The sequence below is a fragment of the Sciurus vulgaris genome (assembly GCF_902686455.1).
Source record: "Sciurus vulgaris genome assembly, chromosome: 1".
NCBI lineage: Eukaryota > Metazoa > Chordata > Mammalia > Rodentia > Sciuridae > Sciurus > Sciurus vulgaris.
This window is the reverse complement of record NC_136461.1, coordinates 82990347-83002857: the sequence shown is the minus strand read 5'-3', so window position 1 is coordinate 83002857 and position 12511 is coordinate 82990347. Positions and strand designations below refer to the sequence as shown.

The window sequence follows — 12511 nt, the reverse complement described above, 5'->3', positions numbered from 1 at the left end:
ACCCTTCCTGCTCCTTACATGGCATACCTCTGTGTTAGCTGCTCCAAAACCAATTCCTGCCTGCCCTAGGAAAGACACTTCCGGTCATGTTGTCTCCTAACTCAGAACTGTCTTTTCTTCATAGAGCTTTATCACAATTTAGAATCAGTTTATTTGTAAGCTACTGACTTAGGGTTATTTCTCTTCCCAGTTAGACCATAAGTCCCCTGAGGACAGGCAGTGGGTATAACACTATTTCCCATTTTATCTCTAGAGTCCAGCATCCAGCATGGCCCTCACTGTGACACAAGGGAGGTCAGTGGAAGCAAAGAGGTGAGGAGGGAGGTTGATGGACTCTCCATCTTCCCATAACTTCCCAGCCACAGTCCCCCAAATCTGAGCATTCTAAGACCATTTCAATTGGCAATTTCACCTCCAACTTCTATGCCTCTTGTACAATGAGTGCTACTGCTTTGACTCCTCTGTAGTTCTTCCTCCTTAGTCCCCACCCACAGGAACTGTGCATCCCCTGAAACACCACCACCACGTGACCTGCTTGCTTTAACACTGTGGTGTCTGTGCCCTTAATTTTTGGCAGGGTCACAGTTGTGCCTTTGTTATCATGCATTATCTTGTTCAGTTTGGGATCAATGAGAAAACATGTAGAGAATTTTAACCTGACTGCATGTAATTTCAATTCCCTCCTTCCTCCATTATTGGAATTTCTTAACCCCCAAGGCTTTCCTTGAAAGCAGACCACAGGCAATTCCAAATTTCTTGGACAGGAATAGTGGAGAGCAGTATCTTACTCAAAAACAAGCAGGGAACATGCAGGTGACTTTCTGCCTGCGGAGTCCTCTTTGGCACCAAGGACAGAGAGCTACTTTAAAGTCTCTATTCACAAAATCCTGTTTTTTTAATGTTTTTCAAAGTAGCACGGTTGGGGGAAATGACTGTGGTTTATTAACATTCCAGAGTCTTGGATACCAAATTTGTCACTTCCCACAAGGAGTAATCCAAAGAAAAAAATTAGTTTGCTGAGGTGTTTTTCATGCAGCTGAAAACCATGTCCCATTCCTTCTCCTTTCAGACAGTGAATCTCTGGGAAACCAAATTGACAAGTTACTGGCAATTCAGTACCATGTAGAATCATGCATCAGAAATCAGTACGGAATGTTACACTCACTTTGCCTCTAACTTTTTGCAGCCTTTAAATTGCCATCTCTAACTACATTTCTTCAAACAATATTGCCATTTGAGTGGTATCAATCAGACAGGATTGCCCTTTGATGTCAAAACTCTCTGAGTCAGCCCACGTGAATAAATTCTGATTACCTCTGTATTCTGCAGAGAAAATGTATTTCTCTTAGATCATGGGCATGAGCTATGAGGGAGCATTTAATAAAAAATAATGTTGACTGCCCATCTGTAGATGTCTGAGGCTAAAATTAGTGCATTGTGCTAACAGAGCCACTCGAGGCCTCGCTTCCTCTTAGCCCTGGCCTTAACAGTCCACTGCTTTGCCTAATTCCTAATTCTAAGCAACTCTCATGGCCTAGTTTGTTTTGTTGATTTAAAAAAATGCACCAGTTTAAACCTCACATTTCAGGTTTGATCGCAGTGGGACAAACTGGCTCATAAATCTTCACTCCGCTACTAGTAACTAGGGAGAAGTGGCTTTCTTCAGTAAACACCCCCTGCTTCTCAGTAATAGGGTGCCTTCCATCACCCAGAGGTTTTTTCCTTTTAATTGAGTGTTTGTTGAAGCATGACTCTGAGATAGGAGGCCTATTCAGGAATAGAAATTGCAGCCCAAAGTGCCCATTACTTACCTGAGACAGGACCCGAGACCAGCTGCACTTTACAGAGCCTGGACACTGGGGCATGTGGATTCAGGCTGCTGGGCCGATTAGGGACATTGCCAAAAAATTATAGGGGTGCAGAGAGATCAGGGAGCTTGGGTCTGGGTATTTTCTCCCCTGCCCCTGCCTTTAAAGCTGAGGGATTAAAAGAAAAAGAATGTCACCATTCCGTCTTCGCTCCCTCCCTAAAAAAAAGAAAAGAAAAGAAACTCTCCCTAAAATGGAAAATCCAACTTCTCTGCGCACCAGAACAACACATCAGTATTTTTCCACCTGGTTTTCTTCTCTAACAGTGAGAAGTCTGCTTTCAAACCTTCTTCCACTATTCCTGATTTGAAAGGAAAAAAGAGCTAATATTTTTTTCTGCCTCCATTTTCAAGCCAAACATTACATTAACTGTTTCCAGTATATGATTTTCTTAATTCTTTCAACAAGGCGATTTGCTTGATTGGTGTGTTAGGAGCAGCTCCTGGGAAGACCTTTGCTCTTTCTGAGCTCTCCCAGTCCTGATCTCATGGGCCCCACTTTTCCTCACCCAGAGTTCTTCTTACACATCAATATGGATGAGGTTTTACTTTGAACTGTTCATTCTTCCAGGAATGACAGATGTCGGATTAAACTGCAAAACTCCCCAACTTGACATTCACTGCATTCACCTCCAATCAATAAACACGTTCTGGTGCTTCTCAGCAGGAAGACCGTCTTCATTACAGCCCTCCTCGGCAATATGGGGAGCTGTTTCTCCCCGCCCCTCAGAACTTACACTATTTTGCACATACCCTTCTCACCCCTGATGGGAAGCACTATAGTGTCTGCAAATGTGATTTATTTGAATTCTAGAAGTAACATTTGAGGTACATCTGGGTGGTCCTCTGTCCTGAGCTGAACCTTGCAGAGCTACAGAAATGGGTTATTACTGATACCTAGGAATAGCTACAGCTTTTCCTTGACTGGGAGAAATTACGGTGTGCCTTCACTGTGGTATCCAACATATGGTGAGCCCTCTGCCTTGAGACAAAATGGCACCAACATCACACATATCTGTCCAGCAGAAATTCTTGAAGGTGCTTCCCTCTATTCTTCAATACAGGCAAACCTCTACTTTGATCCTTGTTCTCACTGCCTGTTCTCACGCACACCCTTCTCAGTTGCTTGGCTCCTTTTGCTGTCCCAGATCCCAAAGTCCCCCTGCTTCCTTACTATCACCTATCCACTCTTCAATCTGCTGCTGAAAACCCTTCACAGAAGGGGAATGACTGTTGAACTGGGCTTTCAGAGATGAACTTGGAAGAGAACATGCAGAGTTAAAGCAAGCAGGAAATAGGCATGCTCAGGAATCAAGAACTGTTTGATACAACCACTGAGTCACATCCTCAGCCCTTTTATAGTTTTGAGACAGACAACTCTTAAGAGACGCTCAAGTAAAAAGAGCTTCTTATTGGTATTGAAGGGGATAGTAAGGAAAGGAACCTCAGGCCACAAAGCCAAGAACCAGGGGCTCGCAACCTCTCATCTCCATTTCAACCATTCTCTTTCTGGTAAATAGCTTCCTCTCTTGGTACATCCCAATAATTTGGAGTTGGGCTATTTGGAAACAACCCTAATTCCATAGACCTTAAAAACTTCCACGCAGCATAACTGAAGTTTAACTATACATGGAAAAGTGATGTGATTGGTTCAGCTTTGGTCAGGTGATCACCTCTGGCCCAATCATCTGAGGCTCAAGTGGTGAACTGTGAGGTGGGTCTTTTCCTTTAGGCCTATTTCTTCAGCAGCTGCCGTGGGTAGATAGCATCTCCAAGCAAAGGAAGTAGGCTGAGCAGGCAAACTGGGTCTCGGACAAGGTAACTGAGTAGCTCAGTATTCCTGAACGTAGCAAAGAATGGTAGAAGGGAAATCTGGATCTTTGACAGTTAAGTCGCCCTGGATGTGGCCCTACAAATTGTTGTCTATTGGCTAACTCATTTAAAAATAAATTTTTATAGACTTTTAACCTTTTTCCAATTTGATTTAATTAGTCATTTTCCCATTGTTTGGAATTTATTATCTGATTAGTATCTCCCATGGGAGATAAGGAAATGTCTCAATCAAGCCAGGCTTCCTCCCAATCATTTCCCAGTGACTCTCTCAGGCTCTTTCTCCCTACCCCAGAAATAGCTAATAATTTCCATGCAGATTCTTCTTGGTACCAATTTCCCAAATTAGATTATAAGTTTTAGACATCAACACCTGCTGTTTTTATGTTCTTGCTTCAGTATTTCTTTGACTATCATTTTAGATGTTGAAGTACTCTTTGGAGATTCATTACCTGGTATGTATTATGATGGATTTCAATATCACATTACAATTTAATAAGTAATCTATGACATGTCTTTGGTTTCTACAAGTTGCAGAAACTTATCAAAACTATCTTAGGCAACAGATGGTGATGTATGAATATTAGGGACTATCACATCTAAACCACAAGAAGGCAGGGAAATAAGTAGGACAAAAGGTCAAGACATTCAGAGACTCACAAAAGGTAATTGATCTCTCTCTTTCTTCCAAGCTTCCTCCAGCCTCTTTCTCTTCTTATTTTCTTTCACTTCTAGTGAAACGATTTAGTGCCAAAGATTACCGAACACTGATGCAGTAAATGCTGGATTCAAGATCTTTCTTGGTTCCAATTCCAGTTCTGCAGCTGCTCTGGAGGTTAACATCTTACATCTTCACTACTGGAGAGAACCTGACTGCTTTTTTTGTTTGAGTTTTAAAATCCTGACTTCGGTTGGCTTGACTGGGTCAGCTGGCCACCACTGAATCAACCAATATATGTGGGAAGGGGTGAACTGTGGGCTCTAAGAACAGGCAATGCCTGCTGAATCCACATGAATAGAGACGAGCAGTCCCAAAACAAAGGGCGTTCAAGAGTGGGTACGAGCAAGTACTGCAATTGACTTACCCCAAATCTCTAAAGTTTAAAATGATCTGCTTATTTGGGTAAGTTCTTGTGAAGAAGAGCAAGCAGGTTTTGTTGGATACAAACAGTCTCTATCACAAGAGCCATGCTGTCCCCTAATGAAGAAAATGGAGGAAAGGGTGCTTTGGTCTCCCAAACAATAGGTGTCCATTATGCTAGACATAATAGTTCAGTTCATTATATAACCAACAAGGAACAGTAATCCTTTAAAAAATTCTGCAGACAGAAAAGATACGAATGCAAAACAAATTTTAATATGAAATTGTGAAAAACTTCAAGGAAAACAATAATGGAGTGCTAAGAAAATGTTGCTTTTCATATTCTAAATTTAGATGGATCACCTGAGGTATGTTGTTATTTGATGAGCTTCAACCATTGAGCCACATCCCCAGCCCCCTTTTTTTGTTTTTATTTTGAGACAGGGTCTCACTAGGTTGCTTACAGCTTCACTAAATTGCTGAAGCTGGCTTCAAACCTGTGATCTTCCTACCTCAGCCACCCAAGCCTCTGGGATTACAGGTACATGCCACTCTGCCCAGCTCTTTCTCTTTTTTTTATTTTTTTGGTACCAGGGATTGAACACAGGGTGGCTTAACCACTAAGCCACATACCCAGCTTTTTTTTTTTTTTTTTTTGAGACAGGTTCCAACTAAGTTCCTTAGGACCTCTCTGAGTGTAGCAGTTTCTTGTAACGTCTTCCACTACCTTAGAAAATGACACAGTTGTTCGTTTTGTATGCATATCCTCTCCAGAGCCCTTTTAGTGCCAAAGATTACAATACACTGATGCAGTAAACACTGGATTCAAGACCTTTCTTTGTTCCAATTCCTTGATCCCAGGCTTAAATACATTTCCTAATAGGATCTTTATTTGCCATGAAGAGACTGCAGATTGGTTTTTCCACCCTTTTTTCCAACTGTACCCTCATCATTTCAATTAAGCAAACTCTTAGAACAAAGCACTCAACTGTCCTTGTCATTCTCTGCCAGTTATCCCCAGGTCAAAGAGATACTTCTGACACCCACCTGCAGGTTTCTTGGATGCCTTTGTTCCCTGTTCCCCACCCTCTTCCTCCTCTTTTACTCCTCCTTTGGATGGAAGAGCAATCACTATGGTCTCCACGCTCCCTGCGGGCAGGTTCCTCTGGCTGCCTGTATTACCTTTCCCTCTTTATACACCACTCCAAAGTAACTGAGGACAGACAGTCCTTGGAGAGCAGGGTGAGAAAACAGGACAAACGTGGAGGAAACTAAAATTTGAAGGACAAAAGAAAAAAAAAATCAACATATACAATGACACCTTTAAGGAAGTTTTCAAGACTGATGAATAGATACAAATGTTTGTCATTTATGGAAAATTCCAAGTCAAATTTTGAAGCGTATAAAAACATCTCAAATCACTGCCTCTAAGTCATCGTTTATATTGAGACTCTTAGAACTTGAGCCCAACCTGAAATAGGACACAAGCGTTAAGCAGCCTTCTTCCATTATCCTCTACATTCCCATAATGCCTTCATAAAAGCACCTGCCAGATATATCATGCCCTTGCCTCCCCTTGATTGGAAACACTGAAGCATGGGAAAGGCAGAGTCAACCACCCGACTCGTGCCAGAGGAGCCGAGAGAGCTCAGGGAATAAAACTCAGGATTTCGTCCCCGGTGCCTATCATAGCATGCAGACATTCTGCTGCACATGTTTTTCATAATGTTCCTCAGAGGGTTTGAATTATTGCTGGGTTTTGCTTTTTTAGGCGGATAGGGAGAATTCAGGTGGAGAACACTAGTAAAATGCAAGAAGTTAAAGCATTATTGGTATAACAAATAGAGAATGTTTTGTTCCAGTTGAAAGAGCTCCAATATTTCATCCCAAAGTCATCTTCTGGGAAAACCGAAATGTAAGGAGCCTGACACATACTGAATAAGATTTAGTAGGCACATTTCCACAGTATGCACAGAGCCCATGTTTTGCTGATTTTACACTTCCTCTTTAACCTTAGGTCCACCTGGCCAAATACCTATAGTACCTCACACTAGTGAACTTTCAGGGCAACATAGTCAATAGAGCACAACATTTTTATTATGCATGTGTTTCTCTTTTCAGGTGCTTCAACTTGCAAAGCATAATCCCTGGTCATACTCTACTTTTTTCCTTTAAAATAAAATCATACAAAAATCAGTTTCAAAGATGTGTTTTCCCATAGGGGAAATGATTGGAAGAAAACAAAAGGCGAACTTCCAATGATAATTGCTGGATGAAGGTAATATTATGTGTGATTTTTTCTACTTCTGTTTTCTATTATCTCTAGAATCTCCTCCATGTATTCAGACTACCCCTTTAATCAGATATGAAAAATAAAGTTAAAACCTAGGAAGGAAATGTACAGTTCCACATGTGCTCTCGTCATCTCTAGAGAGTAGGTCAGAGACTTTGAGTGGCTGGGGTGGGTGGTGGCTCTCAACTCTTTTAGCACCTTTGAGGCAATGTGAGTAGTCAACCTGACCACCAGGGACAAAATCCTACTATCCATTGGTTGTTTGATGTTGGCTGATTGCATTATGTTTCAGTGCTTTAGATTTCTCATGTCTCAAGTGTAAATTGGAGCAATAATCATGATGCCTACTTAAAGGATAATGTGAGTTGTAAGGATTAAATAAGGTGATAAAAGAAATTGACAGCAATGTATGGTACATCCTAATACCTTAATAAACACTAGGTATTGAATCAGTCAAAATCCAGTGAGGAAGGAGAAACTATACTAGGTACTTCAACTAAAGGAAATTTAATGCAGGGAATCAATTACACAGGTCCTGGAAGAGAGGAGGACTTGACAAAGGACAGTTAATTTCAGGGGTTAGCATCAGGAAGCTGCTAGAGTCACTGATTTGGAGGGGAAAAAAGGGAAAAGACAGAAACACTTGGCACAAGTTGGAAACTGGGTTTGTCAAGTGGAAACATGAGCCATGCCCCGGAGGAGACTCAGCTGCTGCCAGAGAAGAGACTGAAAGAAGAAAAAGGGAAAGATACCTAGACATCCCCTCTTTCCACCCCACTTTCTTGTGCTTATGTAACTCATTGCGCAAACTTCTTATCAAGCTAAAAGGCATACTCTGCCCTAGAGAGGAGAGTATCAAAGGTCAGAGAATAAAGTTGAGAGTCAATAAGCAAAGAATTGGCATAGCCATTATTCTTTTTCTTTTTCTTTTTTTATTTATTTTTATTTATTTTTACACTCTGCATTTTGATTCATTGTACACAAATAGGGTACAACTTTTTTCATTCCTATGGTTGTGCACACTGTAGATTCACACCATTCATGTGTGATTATTATGGATGATTAATCCCACTATTATGGATGATTATTATGGATGATACATGTACATAGGGTAATGCTGTCTGTCTCATTCCACCATCTTTCATACCCCTGTCCCCTCCCCCCTCTCGTTTCCCTCTATGTAATCCAAAGTTCCTCCATTCTTCTTATTTACCAGGAAATAGCTCTTCAAAAGAACTTCATGATGGCCCAAAATCATATTCGATAGGATTCACACTGTCACCTTTTTCTTTTAGCTTCCTCTTAAGTAAATCCTGGGGATACACTGGCTTATGGCTCAGGTCTAGTAGTTGTCCCCAAACAAAGATTGTATCTTCCTGGGGTATGAAATTGACCAAATTATGTTATGCGGGTGTATGAATATGTAACAATAAATCCCACTATTATGGATGATTATAATGTACCAATAAAAACTAATTAGAAAAAAATGAATGTATTTTCATTTTTTATAATTGCCTACCCAGGACCTAAGCCTCTTTTTCCTTTCACGTGTTATCAATGCACTGACTTCTCCTAGAAGGATGGTCATAACTAGTTTTCTAATTTCTTCATGTTCCCTCTACAATATGCAGAGCACAGACATTCGTATGCAGACTGAGACTTCCTGTACTTCCCTTTCCATAACTGTGAAATGAAATGCTAATACTTACCATACCCTGAAGCCCAACTTTTGTGAAAGCACCTTATAAACTGTGAAGCACTTTACACAAATGACTTGTCATTACTTTTTGAAATTCCTGGTCTAGTGCTCTTTTTGCTACCCCATGCCAGTCCTCTTCCAGGGACAACTTAATCATTCTGACAGGTTAAAAGGCATCATGAACATGTGTACAAAAAAAGTGGCTACCAAATATAATAACTTCTGCTAAATTTCAGATATGGTCCCAAACCAAATCGGCCTTAGGGCATGCTGAGACAGAAAAAGAACATGGTCACATGTTAGTGTTCTCAGCCAGGCCTAACCACACAAATGCAGTCGTGTTTGCAATCATCTTCTAAAATGTGCCAACTGGTAGGTCTACAAGCATGCTTTTGTTATCTGAAAAGCATATTTAAGCACAAGATATTGGGCAAACAGAACATCTGGCCAAACCTCAAACAGAATCACAAGCAGCTTCCCCTTATGAAATGTCTGCTTTGTGGCAGGCATTGTACATAGCACTTGACGGACATCATTTAACCCACAGCATGCTGCAAAATGAGTCTGAGTACCCTCATTTTATTAACAGGGAGACGGAGGTTCAGAGATCCAAAGTAACATTCTCCAGGCCTTGCAGACAGTACACCAAAGCTAAGAGTTGGACCAAAAACAATCTGGCAACCTCCTTCTACTACACAAGATTGCATCCCAATCTTGTGTATGGATGCAAGTGTATGGATGGGATGTGTGTGTATGGATTGGGATGCAATCTTGTATATGCATTCTTTATCTCCCTTTTGGCCACTCCAAACATATGCTGTGACCCTGAGAGTTCAACCCCACACCATGTGTCCCACACCCAGAGGAAGCTCTGGGTAGGTCTTCCTCATTCATAGGAAACACTTTGGCAGGTCAGTGCACCCCTTGAATCTCTGCTGGCAAGGTGCAGAATTCAACAACATCCCCAATGCTGCTCTGCAATCCATCACCACATTACTGTAGAGTCCACATCTCCCACCACATACTGCCAGACAACAACTGACCACAGCAGGACATTAAGGAGGGCCATTTCTGGAAGACAACAGGCACCTTGGACTCCCCATCAGCATAAGAGCCTTCCACACAACTTTCCTTCCTTCCCTCTTTTGTCAGCGTGTCAGACCTCCATCATGCTGTTCTAGCCCTCCTAACGCCTCTCAACTTCTTCTGTTTCTTCCTAGTTATTTCCCCTAATAAATAATGTCCAGTGTGTCTAACCCAGCCTGGGTGGCCAACCCATGTGCTTCACCCACACCTCGGCTACCCTACCCCAATCAGAGTCAGATAGATCTCCCCCATCTTCAACCTCTCCCACTTTGTTCCTCCTTTGCCATTTGAACGGTTCCCTTCACCAGGAAAGACAAAAGATGTCACAGATCTATGGCCTCAGAGGTGTAAATATTAACAGCTCTCTGTACTTTTCTTTCCAGAAAATCCACATCTTAAGGAGGCTAAGTATGGAGAGCAATCACTTAGCCCAAAGAAATGAATAAATTTGCAGGTATTTCTTAAATAACCACATCAGATATCTCAAAAGAAGCTGAATGGAAAGGTGAAGAGGGGAGCTTCCAGCTGGCATGCAGTGTTAACCCTTGTCTGGAGAGATCTTTTCCATCAGAGTCACTACCCTCCTTAACAACACTTCTAACGCAATCCTGGATAGCATACAGTGAGGTGTGTGTGTGTGTGTGTGTGTGTGTGTGTGTGTGTGTGTGTGTGTTTGGTGTCCGGAAAGCAGAAGTGCTCTTCTTCCAGAAGGTGATGGTGGGATTTCAATTCAACCTGCAATGTCCTGGGTGGAAGAGCCCGCTCAAGCTCCAGCAGTTGGGAAGAGTCTCTTGATGATTCTTTATACTGGTCATCCACCAGCTCCTCTCAAATTTTAACAGTTTAGTTACAAGCAAACCAGGAACTCTAAGGTGGTATGTATTATCACAGAACTTGCTCTATCCTAGACCTTACCAAACACTGGCTAGACCCTTCACTGATCTCCTTGGGCACAGGGTTTCATTTACATGGGATTACTCCCCTAGACATAGAAAGTAATCAATAGCATGGGGGAGATACTCCTCCATCTTCCTAAAAGCTGTGTGAAAAGAATAAGCTAATACCTTCAAAGGATTTCAAGATATATGACAAAGTTGATAATTTCCTATTGTCGACTGGAAGGTATCAGGTGTTCAAACACTAAAACAAAATAAAAACCTCAGAGCACTTCATAGAGTAACTACACAGTCATTCAAATGAATGTGCTCGGTATCTAGTCTCCAAGTCAAGCATGTTACATGCAGATTTCCCTTTTTTTCACCCAAAAAAATCCTCACACATGTATACACTCCTGTGTATACCCAACAATGAGAAAATTAACTGTGTAATGCAAAATTAACACATTTTTCTGTATTTCAAACATGGAAGTCTAGAAATTTACAGTTCCCACAAGCCAAGGTCTTAGGCTCTGTTCCAGCCAGCAAAGCCTAGCAGACGATGCCCCAAGTTATTATTCACAGATTTGCTCCCACTTCAACCATGGACTTACATGTGACACCAGCAAAAGCAATTATCCAACCGATGCCTCTATTTTTCTATCTCTAAAAGTAAAGCAATATATAACAATAATTTTAATGCCCCTACCAGCTTCACAGGAAGGTCATGAATATTCAGGAGCTTTAGATCATAGTTTTTCCTAACTCATAGGGGAAAAAAAATCTCACTGTCCATCACAGACATTCCTAAACTATAGGGATGCTATGACCTGTGAAATCACTCACCTTCCTGAGTCAGACTGCTGAAGAACACTGGCTGAAAGGAACAGGACATGCCAATCAGGAGAGGAGGAACTGAGCCAAGAAAGGACTGAGTCAGTGACCATGTCCCTTCTGGGGATGGGACCCAGGGATGCTGTAGCCAGGGGTCTCCAACACATTAAGTAGCCTATTCAAGAATGAAAATGCTAGCCTTTCCTTCCCCACCCACAAGACTTATATTGTAGGACAGAATTGCTTCAAAATAAGTATCTCCTCTACCACAGAGAGGAAGTTCCTCCAGAGGGCTCAAGGCACAGGTCAGAGCAACAGGTGCTTCTTTTACATGGGTCATCACCTCCTCCTGTAAATCTTCCCTGGTCATACCTATCACTTCTCTAGTTCCCCCACCAGCTGCCTCTCTCTTTGCTCCTGCAAAACTTTTGCTACTGTGCTATAAGTATAACTCTACATGTATGCATCCAGGTAGACCACCAGTTCCTTGCGGATAGAGAGCCATGCTGTCTTTGACAGGGGTCAAGTGAAGTTGCTCCACAAATTTCTAATGAATAAGTGAATGAATGAGAGCACAAAGGGGAGTAAAGCACAGTTGTTCCTTAAACAGCTGATTATCCAATGAGGGATAAGACTAGAAAGCAAGGGTTTAGGACAAAGCAGAATATACAAAGGTCTGACCAAACTTCAATAAGAATTTAAACGAGGGAACCATCCTAGCAGTAAATGAAAACAAAGGAAGACCTTAAATAAGCTGCTAAAAAGGGAATGGTTTCTAAGGAAAGACAGAACTCTGTAGTCCTTCTAGTAACCCACAAAGCCCCTCTGACTTACCTCCTACCAAATCCCTCACCCCTTAACAATAGCCTCTTGCTCTAATCTCAGACTCCCCACTGATGTCCACCTCAGAGCATTTACACGGGATATTCCATCTGTCTGGCAAACT

At 41.7% G+C, this 12511-nt stretch overlaps 1 long non-coding RNA gene across 1 annotated transcript; it reads right to left on the bottom strand.

Moving 5' to 3' along the window:
• Positions 1-745: 745 nt before the first annotated feature.
• Positions 746-4533, bottom strand: LOC306656785. Its single transcript, XR_013762641.1, has 3 exons — positions 4358-4533; positions 1812-1976; positions 746-1080 (listed from the first exon to the last, which is right to left on the bottom strand). It is a non-coding gene; the product is annotated as an uncharacterized lncRNA (long non-coding RNA).
• Between the last annotated feature and the right edge of the window lie 7978 nt (positions 4534-12511).